Source organism: Mustela nigripes, chromosome 2 (assembly GCF_022355385.1).
Source record: "Mustela nigripes isolate SB6536 chromosome 2, MUSNIG.SB6536, whole genome shotgun sequence".
In the NCBI taxonomy this organism is placed as follows: domain Eukaryota; kingdom Metazoa; phylum Chordata; class Mammalia; order Carnivora; family Mustelidae; genus Mustela; species Mustela nigripes.
The window spans coordinates 151,563,403-151,579,471 of NC_081558.1; the positions used below are offsets into that span (position 1 = coordinate 151,563,403).

The window sequence follows — 16,069 nt, forward strand, 5'->3', positions numbered from 1 at the left end:
TAGTTCTGACAGGCTCGGCAGCTGGAAGTCAGGCTGACCCCAAAAGAAAAGACATTAACTAAAAAATACTCATGGAAGGTAAGTAAAAAAAACAAATATTTAACAAAATAAGGGACTGTGGGTAAGAGTTCCTACATGAAAGTCTTGGGAGGATATGCTGACCTAGGTACATAATGCAACTGTGAGAACAAACATTTACTTCGAAAGAATAAGTACATGCATCATGATGTTAACATCATGATACATAAAGCCACATACAAAATTAGTGACTGTTGTTTTTGGGGGATGGGGTCCTACACACCCATTAAAGATAGCACCACCCCCCTCCCAACCTTACAGCAAAGAATAAGAGAAGAGGCGAGTGGCGTCTCGGGGTCCACACGTTGCTCCTTTCACTCTGGGTAAAGGCGCTGAGCAAGACAGCTCTCAGACCGTCATCCGAACCCCCAATTAGACTATTACTCAGTTTCTTCACACACAGAAATGGTAAAAACATCCAAGTGGCCAGCCTCACCAGTGTTCACGGACAGAGTTAGGGCAGGCAAAGGATTTTACAACCTGAGCACTCGGTCTCTCCACAGCTTCATTCGGTTCCCTTCTTACCTCACAGGGAAGGGGGCCTTGAAGCACTACGAAGAAGTCATGCCCCGAGTGGTAGTCAATACCAGCAGGAAGGAGAGGAGGCAGGCAACCAGTGTTCTGCCCCGGAAGAGCTGTGGCTGGACGCAGGAGGAAGGGGAAGGGAGGCCGTGGAGGAAAGAGCCTGGGGCTCCCTCCCTAGGAGGCCTCTGCACTGATGTCCTTCCTAGTGAACATGGCTCCTGGGACAGTCTGGCTACTGTGTCACTGAGCCTGCCCACGCCGCTCTTCCAGGCTCTTCAGGGGCTTAGTAACAGGATGACAGTCATAAAAGCAAGTTCCCTAAGGCAGTTTCCAGCTCCAAGATCAGGCATTCCCTGTTAAAAACAGAATCCCTGAAACCGAGCTTTTTGCCTTGGCGGCAACTTCTTCAAGCCCACTTTGAGGCTCTTTTACATATTTGATGACCACAGCCCATCCCCAGTCCAGGGAGCTGTGTCCACAAGATGGTGCTGAGTCCACACCGAGAAATGCTCTTGTGTCCTGGGTAGCTGGTAATCCAGTCCCCCAGAGCGTTCTGAAAATGGGCAGATGAGTAGGCCCGGCTCCAAAATAAATAGGCATTGAGTGTTCTAGGTAACAAAAGGCAGAGAGAGTCTGCTTCTTAGTGGACACTGCACTCCTTAAGTCATTCTTAATTTGCCACGAATGGCTTCTAGAGATTCTTCAGATCGGAGGTGGGGAGGGCTCCACCCAGCACAGGCATTTCCTCCTCAGAGGAGCAGTTCTCACTGGTAGCAAAGAAGGGGCCCTTAACTGTGGTCTCTGCCCCATGACAGCCCTTTGAAGCTTTACTCTGCATGGCCCCCTCCCTGGACTAAACATCTCGAATTCCTTCTGCTATCCCACTGCAAAGAGGGTTTTGTACACAAAAGGAGCATTAGATTTGGTCCAAGCCTCTCATTTTGGATGTGAGAAAACTGAGGCACGGAGAAGTTAAATGACTCACCTAAGAGCTCAGGGTTTGACCAAACCTGGTTGCTAGGCTACTGGTTCCACGTTTCACTATACTGTGCTCAGAAGGCAGATGCTGGGGCCTGCTTACTAACAGCATGACCACAGAAAGGACCTGACCTCCCTGAGCCTTGGTCTCCTACTCTATAAAATGGAGAGAATACTACACGCCTCACAGGGCATGGGAGGATTAAATGAGAGTATCTGAGCACTCGGCAAGTGCAAATATGAAGCAAATAATAAGTGCTCAATAATTGGTTTTATTTAGGTTATACAGGTTTCTTTTTTTGGCATGGGGTTCTTCTTTTTTCCCTTGTTTCCTTCCTCCTTGGCTTCCAAACTTCCAAGCCTGAATTTTTTAACTGAGCTCAAAAATTCACTCATTTATTATAACTAAATTTAATCACGTTCATTTTGTTCAACATCTCCAGTGTGTTGGGATATTTTTAGAATGTCACTTCTGTCTTATAATAGATCTACCAATTTCTTTTACGTGTCACACAGATTCACCCTCCGGAAACTTAACAGGTTAAATTCAAGATGGCGAGGTCTGTAACAAAAGGGCAGGACTGTTTTCTGTGCCCACCTCCAGAGAGTAGCAGAATGTGGCTATTCTTCTCAGACACACACACCCCACCCGCGCAGATCATATTTCAAAATCAGGACTTGGAAAATATTTTTTAATCTATCAGAATGAAAAAGATAAAGCTTTGGTTTCATTTTTGAGGAGGAAGGAGGTTGAATCTACACGATGAGGAAGTGACTCTGTAAAGAACAGCTCTGGCTGTGTTAATGCATTAATGTGTTTAGAATCAAGACACTGAGACCTCAGGGTAGGTGAGCTCTTGTGCTGAGATCCAGAAGACTTCTGAGCTGCAGAAAAGAAAAGTTTTACTTGAAAGAACAAGATGTCAAGCTCTGTGGAGTTGAACTGTGGTCCCCAGGCTGGCCCTTGATTTCAGGTGAACCAATGCAAACCCTAAGCAGTTATATTCTCTCGGCTCTGTTGTTTCAGTAAGCATAAGACCTTAATTTTCTAACCACTCGTCTCCCCTCCCACATCCTCCCTAACTAGCTCACGCCATTTGTGTTTCTGGGGCTCAAGACACAGCATCCCCATACTCTGCCCCACTGGGAAACCAGATAACCCACCACTGCTTCAGGGCCCATATTCACTAACCCAGCAGAATACCACCTTTCCCCAACCTGACACTTCTCAAAGGGCAACCTTCTGGACCGAAACATGGGACAAGGCCAAAGACATCCAGCCTTACTCCTGTTTAGCTCCCGACCATTTACAAATCACTTTCATAAAAACCGTTTCATTTTCTTTCTTACAATACCCTGCTGGCTGTGAGATAATATTTCCATTTCAAAGATGAAGACACTGAGGCTCGGAAAAATTAAGCCAAAGTCCTAATACCACATATCATGTCATTGTCGAGGCTGGGTTTTCAACCCTGATCTTGTGACTGTGGGTCACAAACTCCTTCTAGCATACTTAAAAGGAAGACTGTATTTATGTGATTCCAAATGTCAGTAAACATAGATCACCATCTCACCCTTTGAGTGGTATATTTAGTAGCTGTGTTTGTTTTATGCCAAATTCAGTCCCAAATGTGTATGTGCCGCTCCAAAGACTACTTAGCAAGAGCTGTTCTGACCAACAGAACCAGTTTTTCCTGACCAGCCGACACACCATTAACACTGCTGGCCAGGTGATCATCCATGCGCTCCATTGTGTTCTCTGCCATCTTGCACTGCCCAATCACACAGCATTTTAATTCATTCTGTGAAATGGGAATGTCAGAGATGATTACTGGGTTAGTTAAATGAATCAATGAGTATGGAGACAGTGGCTAGCAAGTATTCAGTTAGTGGCATCCCATACAGCTACCACGACTACTACCACTTCATTACATTCATTACAGCCAAGTAGAGTTTTGTTAACAAGTGTTAGATGAGGTATAAGGCAGCAAGGGCCCAATTATCCAGAAAAGCAGAAACACTATTTTATCCCCTTGGCCTTGTTTAATCCTTTATTTCTTCCTCATTGAGCAACCTCCTGGAGCCCACAGTCTAATGGAAGAGACAGACATGCAGACAAACAGCTCTCTGTGATGATCACAGCAAGTGCTCCAGCAAGTGTGCCCAGGACCCTGGAAGACCCAGCTTTAAACGGAGTTTGAGGAAGGAGAGTCAGGGGGAGAGAGTTGGAACCAAGTCTTCAAAGACAGGGAGCATTTCTTTGGAAGCCAAGAGAGAAAAACCTCTAGTCCAGGCAGAGGTCTAAGCAAAGGCAAGGCGGTGTAAGACCGAACTACACCCTGAGGGACTGGCAAAGAGGTGGGGATGGCTGCTGCACAGGCTGTGGGGAGGGCCTGACGAAGATGCAGAGGGAGAGACTGGCAGGAACTGAGCTGTCAAGAGTTTTGAATGTTACCAAGACACTGGATTTTATCCTCTGGTCCAGAAGTTCTCAACCCTAAACTGCACACTGGATCACCCATGGGAACTGGAGAAAGAACCAACATTAGGCTCCAACCGGAGATTCTGATTTGTTTGGTCTTGTGTGAATACTGGGTATGGCGATTTAAAAACAAAAAACAAAAACAAAACTCTCCAGATGATTCTAATGAGTAGTCTGGACACTGGTGAGTCATTTAAAAGATTTTAAGCAGGAATAATTTGGCAAGTTTGCAAACAGATCATTCTGGGAACCATTTGGTGAGAAGGATGTCTGGAGGGAGTCTAGTGAGAAGGCAAAGAGAAGGTAGGGAATGAACAGATTTGAGAGAGAAAGATTTGAGAGCTATCTGGATATAAGAACCAACTCACTGGAAATCAGGAGAGAGGGAAGAATGAAGGCTGACAGCCCAGTTCCATTACCTGATGTCCCACTGGCAGGTAGGGAACTGGATAAAAGAACTGGTTTGGGAGGAGGATAATGAAGTCTGTGCTCCCTGAGGAGCCTGTGGGAAATGCAGGTGGTGCCCTCAATCAACAGGCATCCCAAATAGACCTTGCTGCTGAAAGGAAGCTGGGCTGAAGATACAGATGTGCACTGCACAGACACATAGGAAGTGGTCGAGAACACAGGCAGGGGAAGGATCCAAGGAAGGTAGAGTGGATGGACAGAAGGAGCTGTGGGAATACCACTACCAAGGGGTAAAAGATATATTGGAATCACCCAGTGGCCCTTATTAAAACTTTAGTTTCTGGATGCCATCCCACACTGACAGCATCTGAATGGCCAGGGGTAAAGCCCCAGAAATCAATTTTTAATAAGTTCCTAGGCATTTCTGAATCCAGACTAGGAATGGACATTGTTATCAGCTGCCTAATAATGCTGTAACAGGTTACCACAAATGTGGTAACTTAACAACATCAGAAATTTATTCTCTCACATTTCTGGAGGCTGGAAGTTTGCAATCAAGGTGTCATCAGGGATGTGCTCTTGCTGAAGACTGGAGGAGTGCTCCCTGCCTTTTCCAGCTTCTGGTGATTCTAGGCAGTCACTGATTGGTTTGGTCACTCCAATCTCTGCCTACATGTTCACAGGGCCTTCTCCTCCTTCTGTGTTGCTCCTCCATATGTTTACAAGGCCCTTTGTCTTTGGATTTAGGGCCCATCCCACAATCCAGGATGAACTCATCTCAAGATCCTTAACTAACATATATCTGCACAGACCCTTTTTCCAAGTAAGGTTATATTCACATAATGGCGATATGAATGTACCTTTTGGGGGCCACCATTCAACCTACTACAGACACCATGGCAACAACTCTGGATAAGTGGGAGAGGGAACTGAGATCCAGAGCTCCAAGCTAAGTTCCCTGACAGTGCCGGGAAGAGGAGGGAGTAAAGAGGAAGAGAGAGGGCTGGTGCGGGGACTAAAATCTACAGCTCCACCTCCAAGTCTTATGCTGCCCAAGGGACCCTGGGTCACTCAGTATGCAGGGCACAACGCCATCTGAAAGCACCATGCAGACTGGAAAAAATTACCCCACTCACAAATTAACAAAGACCATGGTACCCTCAAAACCCAGGTGAAAGCTTTGAAAGGCTGAAAAGGCTTTCCATTAACTCACTTTCTAAACTAATCTGATAGAAAGTTAGGATTTCATCTCTAAGATATTGTGGCCATTTTGTCCCCACCACCCTAGTAGCTCCCAGTCCAGACAAGTCACCAAGGCGGCACTGGTTACTGGGATTGGTTATTTCTATTCTTCAGAATGTTTCCATAGGAGCAGGCAAAACTCTCAGTCACCAACATTAAAGAAGGTTCAGTTATACCTCCCTTCTCATACCTCCTAGAGTCCCCCAGTCCTTGCTGAGAGCCCAGCACTCCCTGCTGTCACACTGCTACATGTTCCAGCACCGTAGTCCTAAGTTACAATGACATGTGTCACTTCCCTGACACATGAAGGTTTTCTGGCCTCTTACCACAGGAACTTCCCTTCTTGGCAACACAGTTTGCATGGCCTAAGAGCCGTGGCGGGTGGGTAAGGTGGAAAGGAACCAGGTGTTATGTTCAGGTTAAAGTCACAGCCAGGGGACACTAGCCTCCAGAATCAGATTCCTAGCGTGGTCAAAACCACCCCATCACACATCTTGACGGTATGATGTAAAAGGTACATCTCCCAGCCCCTACCCCCTAAGACCATCCTGAAGTATCTCCAGGCTAGCAAACCCATAAGGGCCAGTCTCTCTGCAAGTCCGTCCCTGGGCTTCACCACACCACCTAGAGCAGTGTTCCCCATGCACCAATGTGCACAAGTCAGCTGGGCAGCTTGCGAGGCTTTCTGACGCAGTGAGTCACGTCGGTGTGATCTGTCTTCCTTTACATCAGGGTGGAGAGAGCTGATGTACATGGCTGAGTTGACGGTTTAAGAAAACCAAGTCCCCTTACCTGCTGGTGAAATGATAACTATAATGGTGAGGATGATAATGCCAATGACAATGAGAGCTAATATTTACTAAGCACATTCTACACATGAGGCCCTGTGCTAAAGTGCTTTATTGACACTAAGGCTCAGCTCCAAGAGCCCTAAGGAAAACAGGAATGGTACAAAGAAATTGAGAAAAGAGGCAAGGCATTGTAAATTCCAGAATGTGCAGAAGGTGAGTAAGTGTCAACAGAGACAGAAGCCAGTTCTCACACTGTGCCCATTTGGGACTAGTTAGGAAATGGCTAACTGCTTGATATTTCAGAAAGCATCTTTGGGCCGAGCCAGTCACACCAGAGACTAGATATATGGCAAAATGCCTGCTGTCCTTCACTGCCACCCCATGGCCCAATGCCAGCCAGATTAGCCTCTGCAGTGTTCGCTCCATTCCGCTACCTTGGGGCACCATGTCTGAACAGGGAGGGGCTTCCTTTTGTGAATTCTTCCTGTTCTAGCCTGAGATGGGCACATGGAGCACTGAGCAGCTTAATCAAGGCTGCTGTGTCTGATGTCTCTCCAGATGTCCTTGGATATACATGCTGTGTTTTGCAGCTGATTCTACTGACAAATCGCTTGGCCTGTATAACATGGATACAGTTTATCTCCAAAGTGGCTCCCTTATTTGCTGTGACATGAAAAAGGTTCAATGACCATGACTTTTCCTTGGGATGGGTCTTGGAGAACTTCAAGCCCAACACTCTGCAGGAAAAGACTGGGCAGGCTGCCACCAAGGAAATGCAGACTGGTGGGCTGAGTCAGACGGTGTAGCTCTCTGACTGGCAGGCAGGCAGTCCAGAGGCCAGATTCAGCCTGCAGAGATGTTTCATCTGGCCCTATAGTAGTTTAAAAAAATGTCATGCCACCATTTTGCCATTCCATCTTCTTATACCCAGCCCACATCGAACATTCACATTCTCTTCCTGTCCCTCTATATACCTTTAGGCCCTAATCTATAATAATGTAAGTATAAACCACTTCTAAGTTTTATTTTGCCTACAACATCTGTCTCTGTACAGTGATTCATTGTCCTCCTAAAATTTATGTGATGAGGTATCAGTATTTAAGCTTCCAAAACTATTGAAGTATTACATCTTAATGAGGGACAGGTGGTGAGAAGCCATGACATGGAATATATTTGGGTTGCAGAATATTTCTTCAGGATTCCTCTGGTTTGTTCATGCCCGTGTGGAAAATTTCTTAATATACGAATCCTAGGGGACACAGCGGCAGAGAACAAACTCTTCACTTTGCTCCAAAAGTCGCTTTAACCCTAAGGTCAGCTTGAGCTCCACAAAATCAGATTCATACTCTTGGGAAGCACCCAGCTTTCCTTTTCCAAAGAGGCTCTGTGCTCATCGTTAGCAGATGATGTGGTGAGGGACACAATCACTGCTGAGAATGCATAGGCCTTCACAGGTAGCTCCTTACTGTGTCAGAGTATTTTGGACGATACCACGCTTCACCACTGTGTCACACAAGTAACAATTCCAAAAACTAGACCACGGAAATGCAGTCTGGACAACCTAGCAGTCTGGGCTTCAAACAATGGGATCAACACAATAAAACACATGCCCCAAGATCACAAGTGTCTCTAGGGAATCTCTGCGAACTTCTCAGGAGAACAATGGTGGTCAAGCTGAGGAAGCAGCTTCTGCTCTAGAGACCCTGGGGATGCAGAGCTGATCCTTTTGGCCTCTGGTGCTGGTCCGGGGCCTCTCGGAGGCTGCTGATGCTCTTGCCCTGTTCTGCCCCACTTCCTCCCCACTGTCAATAAACAGCCCATGGTTCCCAGTGTTTCCCCCCTCTGGTAGATGCCAAGGCACAGAGATCATGTTCACAGACCTGAGATCTCATATATTCGAGGCCACATACATATGTCCCTTGCACACACACTTCCTCCTGCCGTGTTTTCCATCATTTCTCTTCCCCCTCCCATTTTTCCAGTTTGAAGCCACTGCTGGCAACACGGCAATCTCTGGAGTGAGGCCAGGCATGGCAGCACAGATCCCCGAGGCAGCCTGGGATTGCTAAACAGTCACCTCCTCCCAGGGTCCAGGAGATACAGGTGACTGGCAGAGCTGTCAGGCAAGCCCATGGGGAGGTCAGATGAACAGCTAGAGGCATAAGAGCTTCTGTGCTGTGGAAATGCTGCAAAAACCCTGGCCCTTTACAGAGATGGACACACAGCACTTTAAACAAAAGAAAGTGCCTGGGGGAAACTGGTTGAGGGAAAAGGCAGGAGGAGGGAAGACTAGGAAAGGAACGGAGTCTCAGGGAGCTTCTTCCAATTTCACTCCAAAAGACATGACACTGACGCCGAAGGAAGGTTTCTGGCAGGAGTCAGGTATCCAAATAGTTACCCTACTCACCTGTTAGGCTGAAAGTATCTGGGGGGCGTTTGGGGGGTAGGGGGAAACCGGGAGCAATCACAGCAATAAATAAGCTGTCTAAACTAAAAAAAAAAAAAAAAAGTGAAAATCCCCCAAACAAACCCAAAGCTACTGCAGATAAAAACCCATAGTAGGCTGTTTAAAAAATTATGCTTTTAAATATACTGATCTAAAAAAAATCTGAAGAACAGGCTGCTCTGAGAACAGCTCGAGTTTCTGCTTGTGCTTTCATTTTAGAAAACAAATGCTCAGAGACTCCACGGTGGGAGGAGCCTCTCACAGGGATTCAAACTCACAGAAAATGGCCACCGGGTTTAGAAGCCTGAACACAACAAACAGGACATGCAAGGGACCTTCTGGGACTACACAACACCCACCTTCCACGACAGTAGCTGTCTAGAGGCAGATACAACCTTTTTTTCTGACCAGTAACATAAATCAAGGCCTCCAAAGGATTTGTTTGCTGAACACCATAATGACTAATCACCCGACTTTTTTTTTTTTATCCTCCCTAAGCAAGGGAACCTCACGGGGCAAAGAAATAGGTCATCTTTAATGTAAGGTAGCATCGAGGATTGGAGGTAAGACTCCCATCTAAACGTCATTTAAAAAAAAAAAAAAAAAAAAAAAGGTCTCAAAAAGTATTTCCTAAAATAGAGACGCACAAATCACCTTATCAGAAACTCATAACAATAAATAGAAGAGAAAGTCTTAAAATAGATGATTCAAAAGCGGCAAAAAGTTCTTGAGTGATTTCCTGAAAATGTCAAAACCAAAACCAAATATGAAGAATGTTAAATATACAACAAAACAGGGTAAGAGACTCACCCTGCAGTGCACATTCATTTAGGAAAACGTGTGTTTCCCAGGTCATCAGTGGTGCTTCCGTGCACAAAGGCAACTTAGAGTGCAGTAGCTAAAGAAACTCCAGAACTGCTAGACCTCAGAAGGACAAAATTTAAAGGTCAGATTCTTTTTTAAACCCTATTTAGCACAGCACTCAGGGTAGGCCATTTCTCTAACGTCTGAGTAAAATCCTTTTTGGGGCTTCGTGTCCCTGCTACTTACTATTTTCTTCATCTATCCTAGTGTCTTCTGCTTCCTCAGGGTGGGCCTCCTGTGAAAGCACAAACGGAACTCCCCCTTAGTCCAAGGGAAGGGTGGAACACGCTGCACCAGGCACGGGTCTGCGGCAGGCACCCGGGAGGCACGTATGGCTTTGGCTCCCATGAGACAGTCAGCTGCTTCCACCCACCAGCATAAAGACAGCAGGGAGCCCTGAGAAGCCTTGCTCTCAGAGCTTGTGTCAGGGGCTTCAAGACCAGAATAAGCCGGTAGAAGCAGGGACAGACCAGAATGCTGAGTAGATATTGTTTTTTCTTTTCTTTTCTTTTTCTTTTAAGATTTATTTTAGTGATAGAGAACACGAGCAGGGGGAGGGGCAGAGGGAGAGAGAGAATCCCAAGTACACTCCCATCCAGGGCTCGATCCCACCACCTTACGAACAAAATCTCGAGACCATGATCTGAGCCAAAATCAAGTCAGATGGCCCAACCAATTGAGCCACTCAGGGGCCCCTGCTGAGTAGACTTTTTAAAAAGGAAATCCTCCTCTTTGGGTCTAGAAGAGAATCGGCCTTCTAACAGAGCTAATCAGAAATCTCTATGCCTACATGAACACGTATATAAGTTTGGGGAGACTGCAATTCCAGATGTGGTGGGTCTCTCTTGCCTGGCAAAGTAATAAATTTGGTTTTGTTTTTACTGAATTGGTGGTCTTATTATCTAATCGTAATCAACTCTACAAATAATCAGAAGTTGTCTAACTCATGAACAGGAAAAGTAGCACAAACAAAATGGGGCCTAGAAACAATATCCAACTCACAAAGCAGGAAGGAAGTGACAGCTCATATCTATCTCACCTTGCACAAAGCCTGCCTTCATGGATTGCTGAAATAACCCCAGGATGTTCCTCCAGGATTTAAACAGCCACTGGATTTCTCATGAAAATGCAGCCTGGGATGAACACACGGCATAAAAGTGGCCAGCAAAAACACAAGCATACCAGTGGCCAGTGTGAGCTGGGTCTTCCTCTCTATGTTCTTCAGAAAAATATTTAATTCCTCTCAAAACCAAATTATTTTATAGCTTAGAAATCTGCATTGAAGAGAGAAAAAAGTGCTTTATTTAAAAAATAGGAAACGCCTCCTGCCTCTCCCAGTTTAAAAAGACCTTTTCTTGACTGTTTTACTTTATTTTATACATTTTTAAAGATTTTATTTATTTATTTGACACAGAGAGAGAGAAAGAGAGGGAGGGAGATTACAAACAGGGGAAGTGGCAGGCAGAGGGAGAGGGAGAAGCAGGCTTCCTGCGGACTGGACCAAGGAGCCTGATGCAGGACTCTGTCCCAGGACCCTGGCCAGGGTCATGACCTAAGCCAAAGGCAGATGCTTAACTGACTGAACCACCCAGGTGGCCCTCTCGATTACTTTCATTGACGAGAATCCAAGTGGTCAGCAGGATGGAATTTTTGCATCACGGTGTCCAACTGTATACTAAAAGTCCAGCTGCCATTCTGGTTCACTCTCTCCAACAGAACAGCCTCTGCCCCTCTTTAAGCTTTGCTTGCTGCCTGCCTTCTTCTGCTCTCCTAATCACTTGCCTTAAGACAGGACTTGCCTGCTTCTGTAGACAGTGTACCAGAATGGGCATTAGACACGGGGTTCTATTCCCAGTTTGCTACGACCTGTATGATTTTGAGTAAATCTTATGATGTCTCCTTATCTAGAATGTGAGTAGCTGGTTTGGGCTAGTTTATTTTTACGGTTCTTTCTAGCCACAAAATTTGAAAACCGTAATTCCCTCCCTTCCATTCTGCTATCTTTTGATTGATTGCTAGCCAGTCTCAATCTTTTGGTAAGAATCCTAATTCCCTCCAAAACAAATAATCTCTCATCCTTAAATTCACACACTTTCCTCAAGAGTATATAAGGTAAAAGCAGAACCCAAAGACTGGCTGGTATTAGTCTATCTATGAGAAGAGTTGGAGGGCACTCTGAAATCAGGACCCCTGGCTGACCTCAAACATGGAGTTAACTCTCATCCCACCTTTCCACCTGCTTGTTCCAGCACCTCTGCTTTTCTCCTAGAGAAGGAACAGAATTATTGCATCTTAGAGCTAGAAGAAGCCTTGGTTACAGACGAGGAAACCAAGCCATCAGTTACATGACTTTCCTTCCCAAGATCGCCCAGTGGGTCGCGGGCACAAGTCCCAGGCCTCCTGGTTGATCTGGTCTCTCACACCATGCTATTTTGTATCTCCTCCCCCAAACTCTCTCTGCAGGGCTCTGGGCTCTTTCCCTCTCCCCACTGCAGCCTTCCTCAAGGCTGCAGAGGGTCATCAACAAACACTTGCTGAGCACCTCTGGGCTATCCCCCAAAAAACAGTTCTAAACTTTCAACTGGCACAGTAACTCTAGGAACACTGAGCACTGCATAGGGACAGTAACAGCTATGACAAGACACAAATTGATGGGTCTCACCAGTGTAGAAATTCACCGGTGTTCTCATTTTAAAAGGAAAGCTTGCAGCAACATGTAGACTGTACATACAGATAGGTCGGGGAGATCAGGAAGCCCCATGAGTTGGGGGTCCTGATCTGGTTCTCGGCACATAGCTGATATTCACTGAACAATTTTGGGAAGTTTGCACATTAGCTTTGCTCCACCTGCTTTTTGTCAAAATTTCTGAGGTTACAGTGATATCAGGGACAAGGCTCTCTGAGTCTCTAAGCTAAAATCAGGAACAGGGATCTACTTCATATTCTATATATGTGACTGGGGAAATAACACGGGGTATGGAGAGAAGAGGCTGGACTTTGTAGTCAGACCCCAGAATATGAAAACCTCATTGGCTGCATTACTGAGCCTCTTCGCCTCAACTTCCATCACACCAAGTTATTCTGACATTCTCCTAAGATGGCTGAAATAATGCACATAAGGCACAGAATTCACTTCATGAAGGTTGCTCTGTCTTCTCCTCTTGGGCATGATGGGAGTAGACAGAAATTCTTATTTCTTGGAAGGCTCCAGGCCACTGGCATCCTCCAAAAGAAGCAAACCATCAATGGAATGCCAACAATGTTATAAGAGGACTCGGTATAATTTTAAAAATATATTCCCGTTATCTGATTTTTAAATTTCGTATAGGGAATATAAAGCACAATTCAATAAGAACAAGTCAAATATGTTTTATATTCTCCATACACAGCTTAAATATCAAGGACATATATGATGTCTCAATCCTTTCCTGTGAACAAGTGAGGAAGAGGACTAGCACTAGGAGAATAGGGTCAATTATCTTCTCATCTAAGAAATGAAGTTGGGACAGATGAGCAATGTGAACAGGCCTAAAAATTCTACCATGCCAAGATGCAGACAGGCAGAGAAACGTAATCAAGTAGCAGAGATGTCTACCAGCCAGAGGACACTGAATCAGAAAACTGTATCCAGATATACTTAAATGGCATCATGGAGCAATGCTGCTGCCATTAATGTATTATTTGTCGCAACACTTAAAGTTACATTGTTTTTGCAAACTCTGGGCACAGGGACAGGGTGTCCCCATTGATCCTCCAGGAAGAGAAGCTGATCTGGGGGCTGCATGTCACCTGGTACTGCTGTGGGCATGCTGTAGCCGGAGATGGTTGGGGGTGAGAATCCTGGCATGCCTCCACTGCCTGGGGCTCAGCTGTTTTTATCTTATTACAGATACAATCCACAAACGTTAACAATACAAATATAAAACACTGGGGCACAGACCTCTCTCTAATAGAAACTGGGTTCGTATTCAGCATATTGAGGCTCAGGTTTGCCCCCTCCTCTGCTTCCTAGAAACTGGTACTTGTTAATCCTCATCTTGAACTGCCTGTTTCAAATGAAGATTCCCAGGCCCTCCTCCAAACCTACATCCCCAGAATCTCTGGATTTCGGGCCTTTTCATAAGGCCTGCTTTAATAAGTTCCCCAGGTGGATTCTTATCCATATTAAGTTGCCAGTCAGTTGAATTATCACGGGATAGATTAGCTATAGCTGGAGGAATGATCTTTCTTTGATAAAATCAACACATTAAAATGAGTCATAAAGATAAGTCTTTGTGTATAGATGCATATTACACAGAAATTTACTGATACAAAGTTGTAAGGTGAAGGGAATCAACATTTACTAACTTCCTACTACAGTACAGATCCTGACCAAATTATATATCACTCAATCTTCAAAATAACCTTATTTGAGTTACAGATAGGAAAAGTTAGGCTTAGAGAGAGAGAAACTTTTCTGAAGTCACAAGCCTGGAAAATGGCCTGGTGAGGTTGTGAAACTAGATTTATCTGACCCCAGTCTTCTCATTCCATTGTATTAAGCTCATATGTCCATGAAAACACACACACACACGTACACACACTCTTCCTCCCTTTCTCTCTCACACATACATATATCATATAATAGCCATTTAGTAAAGGGCAAAGGAATTAAATTACTTTTAGCAAACCTCTTGCATCAACAGAAATGTAGTTTTTAAAGGACTATCAACAGATATTCTTTGGTCCGTCTGCTCAAAACAGAATTAAGTGCACAACTACTATGGAAACCACATTTAACAGCCGGAATTTTAGTAATAAGAAGTGTTTTGGGGGGCTAGGTAGGGTCAAATTTAACAGTGATTCTTGATTTGTCCAAGCTACAAATTCTTGAAAATGAAGCCATTTAATATTCATTGTACAAGTCATATTACCACAAAAGGAAAAGCGCCAATAACCATGATCTAGCCCTTGTCAATCCAATGGTATCCTCTGCCCAGCCCCTACCCCCACCCCAACCAGAAGTCTGACACCTCTGGCTCCCTCCACTGGGAAACCCCTTCTGCTGGCTGCTGCAGTCCTGCTCTCTTGCAGGTCTTCCTTGCTCTCTTGCCAGATTTCTCTCTAGGTACTCGCTAGGTCCTTCCTTCTCTTAAGCCTCCATCCACAACGTGTGCCTCCCCGTACTCACGCTCTAGAAAATCTTTTCCCCCACCTCTTGACTTTTTCTTGTATCCTAATGACTCCTGAGCTAGTTCAGGCCTTCCTCTGCGGCATAAAGCCCCCTGAGGACTGTTACCACCTCAAACTCAGCACCTCTTAAGTACAGCTCCTCACCCACCTCTGAACTTTCCCTTACTGGCAGCACTACTGTGGAAAGCTCTGGGCAGCCTTAGCTATTCCTTCTCTGCTGAGAAGTCAGACTGTGTTCTTTCCTTTGCATTTGTTCCTTTCCCATTTCATTGCTATCACCCATTTCAGGCCTTGTCCTCCCACACTCTCACCTTTCCCTGATGGACTTTGGGAGCCTTCTAACTGGTCTCCCTGTCTCTGGTTTCTGCCCTGCCTTTCCTCCCGATCGATCTTCCCATGAGGTACTCACAAGACCGTGCCCCTGATGCATAGCTGGGACTCCCCCCTGTTCAAATATATTCAATGACTTCTCTTGGTTTAGTGCATTCCTATTTCCCAGCTGGACATACAAGACCATTATTGTTTACCACTGAATGTCCTCAGTTTTATTTCCCACTTGATGCCTATCTAGGCCAGTTCTAACTCATTTGGACGCACTACCTTTCCCTGAATGTGGTCCATGCTCTCTTGTTCTCCTCCTATTCTTCCTATCTGAAATGTCTTCTCTCCATCTCTCTCTCTTTTAAAAGATTTACTTATCTTGTTTAAAGACTTTTTTATTTATTTGAGAGTGAGAGAGAGTGTGAGGGCATGCATGAGCAGGAATGGAGGGCTGGAGAGGAGGGGCAGAGGAAGAGGGAGAAGACGACTCCTTGCTCACCAGGGGCCCAGATGCTGGGGCTTGGTCCCCGGACCCTGAGATCATGACCTGAGCCGAAGGCAGACACTTAACTGACTGAGTCACCCAGATGCCCCTATTTATTTACTTTAAAGCGGGGTGTGGACAGAGGTAGAGGAGAAACAGAGAATCTCGAGCCGATTCCATGCTGAGCACGGAGCCTGACGGGGAGCTTGATCTCACAACCCTGAAATTATGTCCTGGGGCTCAATCTCATGACCCTGAGATCATGACCTAACCCGAAA

General features: G+C 45.4%; 1 protein-coding gene across 11 annotated transcripts in view; it reads right to left on the reverse strand.

The window, feature by feature from the left end:
• ZBTB38 (zinc finger and BTB domain containing 38) overlaps positions 1-16,069 on the reverse strand; it is a 123,104-nt gene that overhangs the window by 26,938 nt on the left and 80,097 nt on the right. Inside the window, exon 6 of one of the 11 annotated variants that reach the window (XR_009402546.1) lies at positions 2,203-2,466. The exons of the other annotated variants lie outside the window; for them this stretch is intronic. The gene's annotated coding sequence lies outside the window, so the exon portion shown is untranslated. Of the gene's footprint in view, positions 1-2,202; positions 2,467-16,069 lie in introns of those variants that run through there. 11 annotated transcript variants of the gene reach the window in all.